The following is a 15,057-nucleotide window of genomic DNA, read 5'->3' on the forward strand; positions in this document are numbered from 1 at the left end:
TTGCCGCCCTTGTAGCAGCGCCACCTATAAATTTCCAGCGAAATTGACACAATTTATCTCAATCGAAATCGAAATCGAAATCGACAATCAATGTTTTATCTAAATTAATCAGTTTTATGTTTCTTTTGCAATTATTTTAAAATAAAATTAAAAGAAAACTTATAATTATTTTTTAGCTAAAGAAACTAATTTAAAAATGTAGAAATTTCTCAAAAAATAAGAAAAAATATTTCGAGAATTTCGTATTACTTAAAACATCAATTGTCGTGTAAGGTTAATCGAGTAAGATCGAAGAACACTTCCCAAAAAATTCATCCCTCAAAAAATTAAAAAAAAACAGAGAATTTGAGGTTGAACAATTCCCAAAAGAGATATCAGAACTCTGGAGAAAACAGAGAAGCGAACAACTTTAATTTTCTATCCTTTACAATTTCAGTAACGAGAGAAAAAGGAAAAACGGGGGGAAATGTGAAGAAATTGTGTACAGTACAAGAATCCATTGAACGGCATACTTTTAGCTTACGCATCTAGTAGTAAACGCATCATCTTCCAAACCTCCCCAAATGATAGGATAGAGTGGTAGCAACCCGATCGACTTCCATCCGGTGCGCTTTCAGACATGAGACAGACTCCGTATGCAGTAGTTATACGTTGGTACAGTGTCTTTACATTATACAAATTCTGCTTAAAATTCTGCACAACTGAATTCAAGCAACCAAGGATAAGAAGCGACTACTGTAGGGATGTAAGTGGACAAAAGAATCAAATTTTATTCAGATAATCTCCCTTATTGATGAAGGATTTTGCTGGATATATTTACTGCCTCCTTATAGATTTTGGATCCTCTTTATAATTAAGGTGGGTGCAGTTTATTAATGATAATCAATTAGACATTATAGTGAAGGGGGAAGGGAAAAAAAAGACATCCGGATAAAGGAGAATATTCAATATCACTTTTTAACCCTTTGAGTGTCAACTTGAAAGAAATCATTAATTAATCTTATTTAAAAATTTACATTATTACGTAAAAATTGATTATAATAAAAAATGAAATCGATGAAATTCCACTTTTAACAGCTGATTTTAATAATTCAAAATGAAATTGATTTAATTTTTTATGTGTATATTGTTTTAAAACACTAAGGCTCAACAGTTACGTGATAAAAAATTAACAATTTGATTTTCTTGTAGAGGAAATTTATTTATTTTTTATTTGAAAATAAATTTTAAATAATTTTTATAAATTATTCCATCTTTAAAATAGCGTTAAGAATAATTTATGACTTTACTGAATGAGAATATTCTTAATATATCTTCGTACGCTCCGTATAATTTTAATGCTAACATAAGCACGTTATTATAAATAAACTTAAAATTGTTGTAATTATAATTTCTTACAAGTATTTTATTAACAAAATTCGAAAGTTTTCACGTTGTTGATTTTGATTGTCTTTACTAATTAGCACTACATGGTTGATAAATCTATTAGTGAACAGTAACAGTTACAGATGATGTTCAACATGCATTAACAACCTTGTTATCCATTACCTAAAATTTTAATCTCATCTTTGTAATGTTTTGAACGTTATTTCTTGAAAAAATACTACTAATTTTCTGTTTAGGGAATAATATAAATCTTACAATTCCCTACTTTGATATTAAGAAATGTTGAAAGTACTTTTTTCTAATTACATTTACTTGTATCAAGATCAATAAGGGATACTAAGTGGTATTGATAATGCCAGATATACACATTGTTTTTATTTTTACCATGATTTTTGTGACTTTTTTAAGCATACTGTAAACAAAATTCATTAATTTTCTTGAAAATATAAGTAAAAATATAATATATAATTATTATAAATAGCATTTACTTAATATTCATAATATAATAATTTTTTTTTATGACTTAAAACTTATTAATTACCTTAAAAATTTTGCAAGTTAACCCAATTTTTGGTGAATTTTTGCGTGTATAATTAATTTTTACAACTAAAAAAGGGTATTAATTATAAATTAAAAGAAACTTTTTAAGCAATATAATACAGAAAGTAATTTGATAAGTTAGAAAACGTTTGCTTGAAATAACATCGTCATCAATGATACAGCATCTTTTAGTTAGAAAGCATCTTAATAAATGATGCAATAACAATTTAATTTAGAAGGCTTCCTATAAGAAATTATTATATTTTTAATATATTTATTGTATAGATTACATGGGATGTTATGAAGGAAGCTGTAGATCTTATCAGCATATTCCGACTTTCTAACATAGTTTTTGCTCTTAGATTAAATCTGAATTATGTGAAGGAAATGCCAAAATCTTTTTGTAATTTTTACGTATTTTATGAATTTTTAAAAATATATTTAATAATTAATTACACGTATTTAAGAACAATATGTATTGTTACTATAGTGGTTAAAATTAATTATAGTATTCTATTAAGCTATTGTTATTAATTTAACATCTATCATTTTAATCCTTTATATTAATTAATTTTCTTAAAAGGCATAATATTATACTGAATTTATACTACTTTAGTAGCAATAACACTCTTAAAAAGGCAGCATGTTGTAGTGTTTAGATACTACATTAGTAACAATAACCATCTCAAACACAGTACCAATAGCCCATTACAGTACTACTACTATAGTATTTTGATTAGATTAATGTAAATTAATTACGTTAGTACTATTCATAACATATTACATGCTACTTTAGTAACAATCACACTCTGAAGGAAGGTGAGAACAAGTGTATTATACCCCAATGACAGTATTGTTAACAAAATTGGTGTGTCATGCTACCTTAGTAACAATATTTGTCTCGAGAACGTTGAAAATGTTCAAAATACGGGAATGTAATTAATAAATGAATGAAATAAAAGTAAAATTTGATGACAAAATTAATTTTCAAATCTTCAAAAATGACATTAAAGTGTCAAAACTGTGAAACACTCTCAAGTTAACTAAATTCTTTTGTATGGAGCAAGTAATGAAAACTACTTAAAAGTCATTACTTTTCTTTATTAATTTAATTATAATTAAAGAAAAATGTCAAAAATTTTGACATTTAAATAATTAAAATTAAAAAAATAATAATAATTACATAATTAATTACAAATCAATTTGGAAAAATTCAAAAATTATAATCATCAAAATGAAAACGAATTTTTGATAACTATTTTACTCAAAAAAGCTTTTTAATTAATTAATTTTTTAATTAAAATTCTATTCAATTTGACTCGGAAGTTACGCAAATTTTAATTTTCGAAAAATATTAAAGACAATAATTATTTAACACGTGAAACAATTATACACTACTCTAGCAACAATGATACACACAAAAATAATAAAATATCACGCATTTATGTTACTTTAGTAACAATAATACATCCATAAAAGGCCCAATATTAGGCCTTATACACTACATAATATTATAGTGTAATATAACACTTATGCTGCTTTATTAACAATAACACAGTGTAGAAAGGACAATATATTATTATAATAACATAGAATTATTGCTTAAATATCAGAATTTCAAAAAAATAACATTTTAAACTATATTTTTATTCAATTTACTATAAAATTTACACAATAAATTGTGTACGAGGATTGTTTTCAATATTAGAAAAAAAAGGAATTTATACAAGTTAGAAATGCGGAAAAATTCCTTTCTCGTTGCTTGAATCTTCAAGAGTTCGACAGCAAAAAATACAAAGTTTATCGAAAAAAAAGAGAATTCCAGAATATATTTTGACATTTTTTTAAATTTTCTACTTAAAAATCTATTGAAGTCATATATTAAATCTGTATAAAAGTGTAATATAAATCTGTATACTTGAATATAAATTAAGTATTGATGTATATGTATATACGAGCTGAACCCGTGACTTCCATTAAATTTGGATTAAGTAGAACACGTATTGAATGATACGTGTCGTTAGTAGTCATGGGTTCGAACCCACACGAGAAGTGTTTTATTTCTAATCTGCTCATTAGAGTTTTAATAATTAATTAATGCAAAATTTATGTATGGAGAGAGAGAGAATAAGTGTTGAAAAAATGCATCAAAAGGCAATAAAAATGCGGTAAAATTTAGAAAAAAATCCGAAAATTTTCTAATTAAAAATGGCCGATAATTGAAAATAGTCTGACTACTTTTAGAGAAGTTTTCCGTAGAGTTATAATTGTTAAGAAGAGTCCATTCTTAGAATTTTCTGGGAAGGATTAATTGTTTAATCGAATTAAATCATTATTACGTAGATTAAAGACGAGTTCACTTACAAATTAGGGTAGTTTACGACCGTAAAAATGGACGAGGATGACGATGATGCACGGTTTATCATCAAGAAAACGATTTAAAATTGTCATGAAATTTTCATAATAATGATGAGGACGTTTGAGCAATGGGACATAAAGATGAATGAATGATGAAAAGGATTACATCATAAAACAAATAAATGTGATTCGTGCATCGTCACGATGATGCACGAATCACGTGATAATGCCTATAAAATTTCTAAGATATTGAATGGTGATGTAGGGATTACGAATAATGATTATAAAACTTTCACGTTGATAATGATGACGTGTACAGTACATCATCTTCAATAAATAATTCTGCATTTAAACCGAATTTTCAAAACTGAAGATAGTTTACCTTAAACTATGAATATTTTATTAAGTAAAACTTTAAAAATTACTTATTAAATTGATCCAAAAAACATTATTATTATAATTTAGTAACATTAATAACAATAAATCTAGTCGATGCTAATTAATGCAGATTAATAAGGATCATAACTAATACGTTATTAAATCGTATGTAATTAATTACTCCTTAAATGACAAGTAATTAGAAAAGTGTTAGATTGTTCTTAAAGTAGCATAACTTAGTTATCTTCCTCGTGCTGTTACATCACACGAGACGTCTACAACACTAAATTCTCGCGTACAGTAATTATACATTTGATGTACAGTACAAGATTCTAGACATTAAAATAATAATAATTTTTACATTTATAACCTATTTTTGAAAAGGAATTTTTAAATATAATGTTAAATAAGGATGTCAATTATGATAATTACACTATACAATTAAATTAGATAAATATTTTTAAGTGTTTACACTCCTTCTTTCCTTTATTTTACCATCTTTAACCTTGCATCACTTTAAGAGCATTTTAATAGCTTCATTCAGCAATTTCAACTGTTTAAAAGGGCATGTTTTCACATTTAAAGTTATTAAAATGATTAATTTTTATAATTATAATTAAGTTTCTAGTTAATAAATTAAAAATCTTCATTTTTGCACATTAATTCTACCTCTCAAGCATCACTTTAAGAGCATCTTAACATCTTATCTAGCAAATTTACGTGTACAGAAGGTAAACTTTTATACACATAAAAACCTCTAAAAGTTATTAAAATAATTAATTCCTGGGATTATAATTAAGTTTAGAGTTAATAAATTAAGTGTTTTTAAAGAAAACAGGAAAAAAATCTTAATTTTTACGCATTAATCTCACCTTTCTGGCAACGTATAAGTGCTTATCTGGAAGATTCGCGTGTAATTTTTGTACAATTTAAACGCCGAAAGCGTTAAAAATAATTAATCCCCTTAATTATAATTAAGTTTAAAATTAATAAAAGGGGATTTTTTGTTGGGAAAATTATCTGCGAAATTTGCAAACAATGATAGAAAACAACAATACTCCAATAAAAGCGTTATCAATAATATCAATCTAAACAAACAATAGAAGCGTTATTAACGCTGAAGTAACACTTAAATTCGCATTGTTAGCAGTTTCTGTGTACAGTATTTTTAAAAAGAAGTGTTATTATTTTACGTATTTTTCTTGAATTATACAAAAATAATAAAGGTCACATGTTTAAATACGATTGTTCGTCACGATTTTTAGAGTAAGAACGTGACAGTACACAATTAGATTTCTATCGATTTGTATTTGTTTCCCTTTATATCAGCTTCTATTAAGCTATTATCGTTTAAGAGGTGAAGGTTTTTCAATATAATACTAACCAGTATCATTAACTCTTGTATTATCAACAATCAAAGAAATTTCGAGAAGTAGAAAGTTCTGAAATTGCTCTTGAATCGAATCTTATCTCTTATGCAAATTTGTCAACTTAATTAATTGTAAAATCACTTGTAACTTTCATGAAAGTATTTGAAAATTGCACCCGAATATCCATTGTTAAGTTACTTGTTGATCGATAATTACTTTTTGCATATTCCTTATGTTGGGTACAATGCTCTCCTGTTTATATTCGTGGATGTAATGCTGTATCCTCGAGTATAACGTTGTTTATGATACTTCCTTTTATAGTGTCTTTTCCTATTCATAGACGTAATGCTCTCTTCTGTTTATACTTGTAAATGTAATGCTTTCTCCTGTTTCTATCCTCTAATGTAATGTCTTCTCCTGTTTGTATTCGTCAATGTAATGCTTTCTTCTATTTATATTCATAGATGTAATGCTTTCTCCTGTTTGTTTATGGATATAACACATCGTCCTGTTTATATAATTTGATATAGTACAGTACTGTACCTTGTCGTACATTCATAGATGCAATATTCTCTCTTATTTACATCCACAAACATAATACTCCCGTATTTATGTAATGTTCTATTTACTTATGTTCAAATACATAATATTCACAGATCAGTGATGTGCCTTGATACCAGAGTAATATTTCTATAGTAGTTTTACAATCAACAGACAGACAAACACACTATCCATCTATGCCTGTGTTTGCTCCAGTATCTCTTGTGTATCTGCTGTTTGCTGTATCTTTCACTTTTGTTTTTAAAAATTATGCGAATGTTTACGACAAGATTAATTATTATTCGTTATAACAAGGGTTATTTTCGTAACAAAATAGTTTCTTGCAATCGTTACAACGAAGGTTTTCTTCTACTTGAAGACTACTCGCTATAATGATGTATATTCGAGTTAAATTTTGCAACAGAAAGCTTTATAACGAGGATTTTCTAAGAACTCAAATAATATTCATTACAACGGGGTTTAAGCCTCGATAAGACAAGCCTCACCATTTAAATTAAGGTATGTAATTCAAGTTTTAAGGGAATGTAGTTACAATAGAAAACACGCGAAACAATAAAGAAATAAATGAATTTTTCATTTATATTTTATAACGAGGGGATGTAAACAAATTTTAAAATTTGTTTACGTTGTGGTAGATCGATTCTAATTTCAGTTATTGTATCATCTTAATTAATATGAAACATAATCGATTGGGATGAAGAGAAGAAACACAACCTTTGAAGGAGTTATTTTTAGAAAAATTCAAAAATTCTTTTACTGTTTATTTGAATATATGTATTTTCGTTATTGATTTACATTACGTAACAATTCTTACAAAATTTATAAATTGTGAGGTATTCCTGTGTTATATCTTGTTGAAAAATATGAATGATTGTTCTTTATAACGAGGGTTTTCAACAAAAGTATTTGTAACAAATGCTTAATTTGAAAATTTCACCGTTACGACAGCTTCTAGTAAGGAACACAAACGAACGATGTTAAATCGAGGTTTATATTATAAATATTTTTAGGGAAATTCGTTAAAATTTATCTTAACGAGCGTTTTCATTCAGGTGTGTTTATGTATAAAATATCGTTATAACGAGGTTTTATTTAAATTCTTCATTACAAAAACTCGTTATATATCGCGTTATTGCGGTGCTTCCAATAAATTTCTACTATTACTCGTTATAACAAGGTTTATTTAAATTAATTTTCGCGACAAAGGTTCGTTAGAATCGCTGCAACAATGTTTTTCATTCCAGATAACGCGCTATAACGAAGTTACAACTACGACATTGTGAGCGATAATACTTTGATGTAACGAATAATTAATTTTTAAACGTCCTAACACGTTTATCTTTGAAAATACTCGCTAGAACAAGGTCTAAACTCCTACATCACAATCTATAAAACCTGGATAAAAGAGGTTTTACAGATTGTATTAAATGGGGAAATCCTTTGTTTTAACGGGGAAAAACGTCAAAACATTTTCGTTCGTTTTCCAGTAAAATCCTCGATATAATGACTTTTAAAAGCAATTTTAAGCAGAATTCGCAACAGAGAAATGGTCATAGAAGACTCTAATGAGGTCTTATGTAATATGAATTAAAATACATTACTATTCAAACTATTCGCAGCTACGAGGATACTAATTAATGTATATTAGCTAGATCGATTATCGTTATTATTAATTATTTAATCAGCACACTTAAGTGATGATAATTGGAATGGTGTAATTACATTATTATACTTTTATATTTATATATTTATATATTGAACTTTGATTAGGAATTAAAATTATTATCTATAATTTATGATGAGGAAGATAGAATGAATGCTGGCACAGATATTGCTTTTCCTTATGATTGATGCACAAAGTTCAATTGGACAGTTGGTTGACTAATAAACTCGATTTTAATCAAGGGGGTTACTACCTTAAATCGATCATTTAGGGGTGAAAAATGCTGATAATTTGATAAAACTTTTAAGAAAATTTGTTAGAAGGAAATCAATTTTTTGAAACTTTCCATTTAATACTCCACAAATTCACCCATTTTATGATAATCCTAGTTTTTCCCACTCCATTTATAGCATCGTGCTGAATGCTCCATATGTCGGATCAAGTTGGATTTTCTGTGTTTTCTACCGCCAAAATTACGTTCTCGTGTAGAATAATTGATAGAATATGGTCTAAAGATGATAAAAAGACAGTAAAAATTGCCAAAATATACCTTGCTATAGTAGCATAATTGCTACGAACGTGTGAAGTATCACGAAGAATTCAAATCCATAATCGTGAAAGTGTGATAATTTCAGAGAAACCCCGATATAACGTGATTAAATATACCTAAATAGTCATTAAATTCGTTATAACGAAGTATTCTTTATGTCTTAACATCGTTCCTGATACAAAATTAAGGTTCTTCAGGTTACTTAACTTCACTAAGTTACTTAATCTTCTGGGGATAATGACTTTACCGAAATATTTTTCTTACTGGATCTTCACCTCGTTGTAACGTTATTTTCCGAGTTATAAATTTCGTATAAAGTATTTTGTGACCTGGTATACGAAACGATCGTTATTTATGATGAAGTACAGTAAAAATTCCTTTGATATATCATTAGTAGAATCCGAATGAAATCAATGCTATTCACCTTGCCCCCATAGAAAATACCTTCATTTGTCACTGGTGATGCGAGGCACAAACAAAGAAGTACTGTGACTATTGTATTCATGACACTGATCCTTATTGAAGAAAGTAAACACAAAATCAGCTGAACAAATACAGATCGATTTTTGCTGTACATCCATCTACTGTACTTGTTGGTGGCAATGAAGGGGGTTTCTCTTCATATCCTTGTGTGCATTTTTATTATTTTATTTCCTGAATAGAATATAAATTGTTACGTTAACTTATCTACGTAACATTACTTCTTACGCATGAAAAAATGTAGAAAAACCGTCCTTCGTAACGTGAGAAAATGATGAATAATTCTGCTTTAATTATTTATCAACTGATGAATAAATTAGCACCAAAATTTGCTTTCTAACAGCAAACTTTTAGTAGAAAATGTTGAAAATTTTGTATTTTAATCATTTAATTGAGCATTATCATTGTTACTATTGATTGTATACTGCAAAAACATTGTTTATATTGATACCGGTGTTACTGGCTGCTGGTAAATTGCATTTAAATTATTGATAATAGCATCAGTAACTACTACTATTTTATTAGTTCCTGCTAAAGTTATTGTAGTAATTATTACACAATAGCACATTCGCCATACTTACTTCCTCTACTGCTAATATATTGTCGTAATATCGAGGTATTAAAACTCAACGCTTTAACGCTTTAAACGATGAAATCTTGTTAAACACCTCGTTATAATGAACTTTAAAAAAGTACTTTTCGGCAAAAAGAGGAGTGGTTAACTTCGTTATATTTTTATGCCCATGAGGATCTTAAGGTCTTTCCTAATGTAAATAACTTGTTACAACGTCAGCATCTTTTACGCTCATACTGTTACATTATGCTACAACAATTGTCATCACTTCAACCTCAGAATTGACACTTCTAATGCTACATTGTTACTTTATCCATTCTCTTTATTTCTCACTAGAAGTTATCACCATCATTTTATCTAGTTTGTAAGATTTTGAGACAACTTTACTATTAATTTTTAAGATGTTTCGAGTATTTTACACTTCTATTTCATAAGTTTTCAAGTATTTCTAAGCACAGTCATCAGCATCTTCGCGATCTCTTGGTCATGAAGATGCTGATGACTGTGCCTAGATTTCTTGATTATGAAGATGCAGACAAAATAAATTGTTAATTTAAAAGGATATCCTGGAACTATTCTTAATTATTATTGTATTTTTGAATTATCTTAACATTTTATCCTTTTTTTTTTTTCAATGATTTGTGGTACCTCCAGGTGCTTCTCTTGAATTACACTATGGTACAGTCCTATAGTATAGTAGTGCACTTTTCACTACAGCGAAGCACTACACCTCAAATAAACAAATTAATTGACTTGACATTTTACAGATAACCTAATCCAGTTCCATCCCAAATCATTGCTGTAACAGGTACTATATACAAATCAATAAAATTAACGGGCATTACTTATCGATTTGATAACTGGAAATTACAGGAATTAATAAATAATACATTCTGAAAAATAATATATATATATTAATTTACCATTAAAAATTCTACCAAGAAATCAAGTATAAATATTAAAAGAGAGAGAGAGAGGGGGGAAGAGTGAATAATATGCAAATTATCCAGGAACTTGCCAGTGTATACAAGAATGAAATAATTTAATATCTGGAGAGTAAATTAAAATTTTGTTTTGCTAAGTTCCAGAGGAAACCACTAAAGAAAATAGTGAAGAAATAATTTGCTTTAGTTGTTATTCAACAACATCTGGACGATTTCGACTCATATGAGGGTGTAATTTGCAAGTGGAGATAGTTTAATGGCACTCCTCCCATCGACATCTTGTTTATATACATATATAAATGGAAGAATTAAACCATTAAATATGCAAAAATTCATCTTAATTAAATCATTTATCGTTGAATAAATTCCAAAATTTTTCATTTATTAATTTTATAATTAAATTATTTATTAATTGTCTTGATCGTATGGTGATCAGAATTTTTACGTAGTTTCTTCCCTCGTTTGTGATGTGGGATAACTAAAAATCAATTACTTCTAAAATTAGATTTTTATCAGCTCTACACGTTGGAAATTATAATATTTAAGTAAATTTATCTTTGATAATTTAATTATTACTTTATTATTTATGTATGTTTATCTTGTATGGGATAAAGGATTAACGAGGAGCGAGGATGCTGAAAGATGAATCTTTACATTTCTTTCATACAAATTTTCTAATACATTATTCTTTATTGTGATTAAAAACATGTAATAATAGGTATCTTTTATTACAATTAAGCATTATTACAATTATCTTTTAACATATTATTCCTTATTCTTATTAAATATCCTTCATCACAGTTACTCATTCTCCTATTTATTAAAAATTCTCATTAAAAGTTATCCTTTATCCTAATTAAAATTAAAACTACTAAATTTTGTTTGAATTATAAATTATGTAAGTAACTTTTTTAAATTCAAAAAATTTAATATTTGATTTTATAAAATAATAATAAAGTAATTCTATTGGAATTAGAGCAAAATAAATTAAAAATAATTCCAAAAAATCAATTTAAATAAAATTTTATGTAGAGAAAAAATGTTAAAAAATCAAATTAAAAGAATTTTTTTTATATGATAATTTTTACAATTATAACGCTCAGTTCTATTAAAATGAGATAATTTAGTTTTATCTTAGAGTAAATCTAGGACGAGGAAGTCGGTAGATAAATGATAAATTACAAAAAATTTAAGATAAATTCGTATAAATTCTGAAATTTTTAAAAATTTTTACTGAAAATTGCCCAAAACACAACTTTAATTGCAGTAAAAATTCATACTTTTTTGTTGCGATAATGCGCTATTTTTTTAAAATGAATTTCCTTGATTTTTTAAATTTAATATATTTTTAAGTTGTTTAAATGTCATTTTAAAAAATTTCCTTGGTTTATAACGTAATTTATAACGTTAGAATTAAGTCTTTTGCTATGATATTTGAGAAGAAATTCAAAATAATTCAATCAATCAATGACTGAGAATGCAAATGTAGAAATTTCTGAAGTAGCAAAATTACAAAAGTTTCCAAAGAATTCAAAAGATAAGACCTTAAACATCGCTAAAATACCAATAAATATAGTGTCGACGAAATTTATAATCTACGCAATTGACCTATTTAAAATTTTACTACAAGTCACTCTCGTATAACCCGCACTTCTGATATTTTTCGAATTTAATTTATTTTATTATTATTATTTTTTTTAAAAAAACATAAAAAAACTCTTCGAATTTAGAAGATAAAATTGTGTTTCCTCTGTATTATTTTTCTTATTGTTATTCACACTAGTTTTATTTCATTTTTATATCTTTTCATAATTCAAAGATAATGTTAACGCATCACGACGTATCGATCCTATACAAAATTTACGGATTTTTTACTGATTCTGGATGAGAATTAAGCTTTTGAAGGATGTAAATCTAACATTTATCTTTAGAATGCTTTTTTTTCCTGTATTTATCTTCAATTTTCTCGAAATTCAAGTATTCGAAAGGGAAAAAAGTCTTATTTAATTGATATCACGTATAGAATTTGATCAGTACAAAGACGTTTGATACAAGAATGATACTTTTTTGATAATCAAATGGAATAAAGATGTTTGATGTTAGAAAAAAATTCTAAATTGGATGCCATTTTAATGGATTTTTTTCGAGTTTTCTTTGTTACTGATAACAGAACACTTGGGACAACACACAGATACGTTAGCTACATACGTTATATACCAGAAAAAGACCTGTTAAAGTATTAATTTACATTAAAAATTATACTAAAATTTTATTTTTTTTAAATTAATTCATAATATTTAAAATTATAAATAAGTTTCATCTGTTAGATGCATCTGTTAACTCTGCTTGTTATATGCAGGTAATCCTCCTTAAGAAGCCATTAATTTAGTTGAAATTTAAGATAAGAAAACTATATTTTATTTTAATTTTATGTTGTAAAAGAAACACTTTAATGAAGTTTATAAAGTTAAGTTTAAGCACAATTTAGATACAGCTTAACTACGTTGAAAAAATACACTATTTTCTTGCTAGTGAATGAAGTCCCACTGAGTCCATTAACTGTATCTTATCAGTACTGTGAAGATGAATGCATCAGTCAACTTCTGAAGAATGTTGTTCAGTTAACTTCTATGTTAATTGAGTACTAAATGAATCATGTTTGAATTTTTTACAAGTGTAAAAACGTTAGTTCACATAGTAAAGCAATGCCACTACTCATTATTATGCTGTCATAGAGTACAATTAATACAAAAATCATCATTTTGTACCCTTAAAGAAATGTATCTGTACTTAAAATCGAATAGTTTGTTTAATTCAGTGCCAGAAGAAGCTTTACATTGTTTTTAAGTCACGGTCAACAGACGTTCACCCCTTGAAAGCGAACAATGGACTAGTCTGTAATAGTTTATACTCTATTCACAACTGTCGTCTAAAAGTAGTCCGACTGTTAATGCATTTCTTTCTCCATCTTCTTTATTTTCTCAATTCTAAATATCGCAACAAGCAAAATACACTATCAATTACACGGGACTATGATCTGTAACTGGACGTTGCAACTCCTTAATTATGCGGCTAGTACACAAATTAGCAACACAAATTAGCTTGTTTATGTAATTTCACACGTTTGAAATGTAATTTTACTTAGTTTTTCTCCGGTAGATTAATCGTTCATCTAAAGTCCAACAGCACAAAAATACTATTTTTGAAATAATATTTTTACTTTTTTTATGTTCTTAAAGTGTGCTTCCTTGACTTCAGCTAGCATTTATTCCTTAAATATTGCTAAAAATTAAAAAAAAATTTATTTATTTTAGACTTTTAATAGCTTTTAATTGTTTTAATAAAACTCAAAAATTTCTATAAAATCATGTTATTAATTATCTTTGAATGCAATTATTATAATGGCAATTATATGCAAATTAGCACATTAAAGTATATATTAATTAATTATAATGCTTAAATATATCGAAATTTTTAAATTTAACTAAATTTTAATTATATAATTTTACAGTTTTTAGTTATTTTATGCATAAAGTTTTACACCCAAAAGAAAAATACTTCATGATTATATTTATGAAAATGAAAGCATTTTCGTGTAGAATTTTTATAGAAAATTATAAAAATTTAAATAATTTAATATATAAATTTAAAAAAATTTTTAATTTCTTTCCAACTAATTAATTTTACAGAATAGATCAAAAATAAAAATTAAATTAAAAAATACATTAAAAAAACAAATTAGACTTCGACTTATTTTTTCACATTGATAATTTAAATGTGTTTAATTTTTCTAATAATTATAATTATTCGCCTGTTAATGAACATGATATTAAACTTATAAAATTAAAACATAAATTAATTTTAAAAAATTACATAAAAATATTGCATTTTTTTCAAAATCAAATTGAACAATTGCCAAAAAAAGCAGGCCACACGTGGAATTAAAATTATAATTTTGGAAAATTTATATATTTTCTTAACCTACAATATTTAAAAAATGATTTAGTAAACAGAAGTAAATCATGTTCATGTTAATAGCATATTATTCTTGTAGAAAATTATTAATATAACACTGAAAAATATGCATATAAATCTAACAAAGACAATAAACACTTTAAGCACTAATTAATGTTAATTTTGTATAAAGAATTGAATTTTTTTACGTGTTAAGCACTGTATAAATCCTGAAGAAGTTTATTTCATTTACATTTTTATAGATTAATCTTCGTTTTTTTTATAGGAAGATAGAAGAG

The 15,057-nt window shown here is 26.4% G+C and overlaps 1 protein-coding gene across 2 annotated transcripts in view; it reads left to right on the forward strand.

Annotated features, from left to right (window-relative positions):
* The first annotated feature begins 624 nt into the window (after positions 1-624).
* mAChR-A (muscarinic Acetylcholine Receptor, A-type) overlaps positions 625-15,057 on the forward strand; it is a 117,183-nt gene continuing 102,750 nt past the window's right edge. For both annotated transcript variants that reach the window (XM_067266041.1, XM_067266048.1), the window contains exon 1: positions 625-858. The gene's annotated coding sequence lies outside the window, so the exon portion shown is untranslated. The remainder of the gene's footprint in view (positions 859-15,057) is intronic.

Source organism: Centruroides vittatus, unplaced genomic scaffold (assembly GCF_030686945.1).
Source record: "Centruroides vittatus isolate TY-2023 unplaced genomic scaffold, ASM3068694v2 contig_1051, whole genome shotgun sequence".
Taxonomy (NCBI): domain Eukaryota; kingdom Metazoa; phylum Arthropoda; class Arachnida; order Scorpiones; family Buthidae; genus Centruroides; species Centruroides vittatus.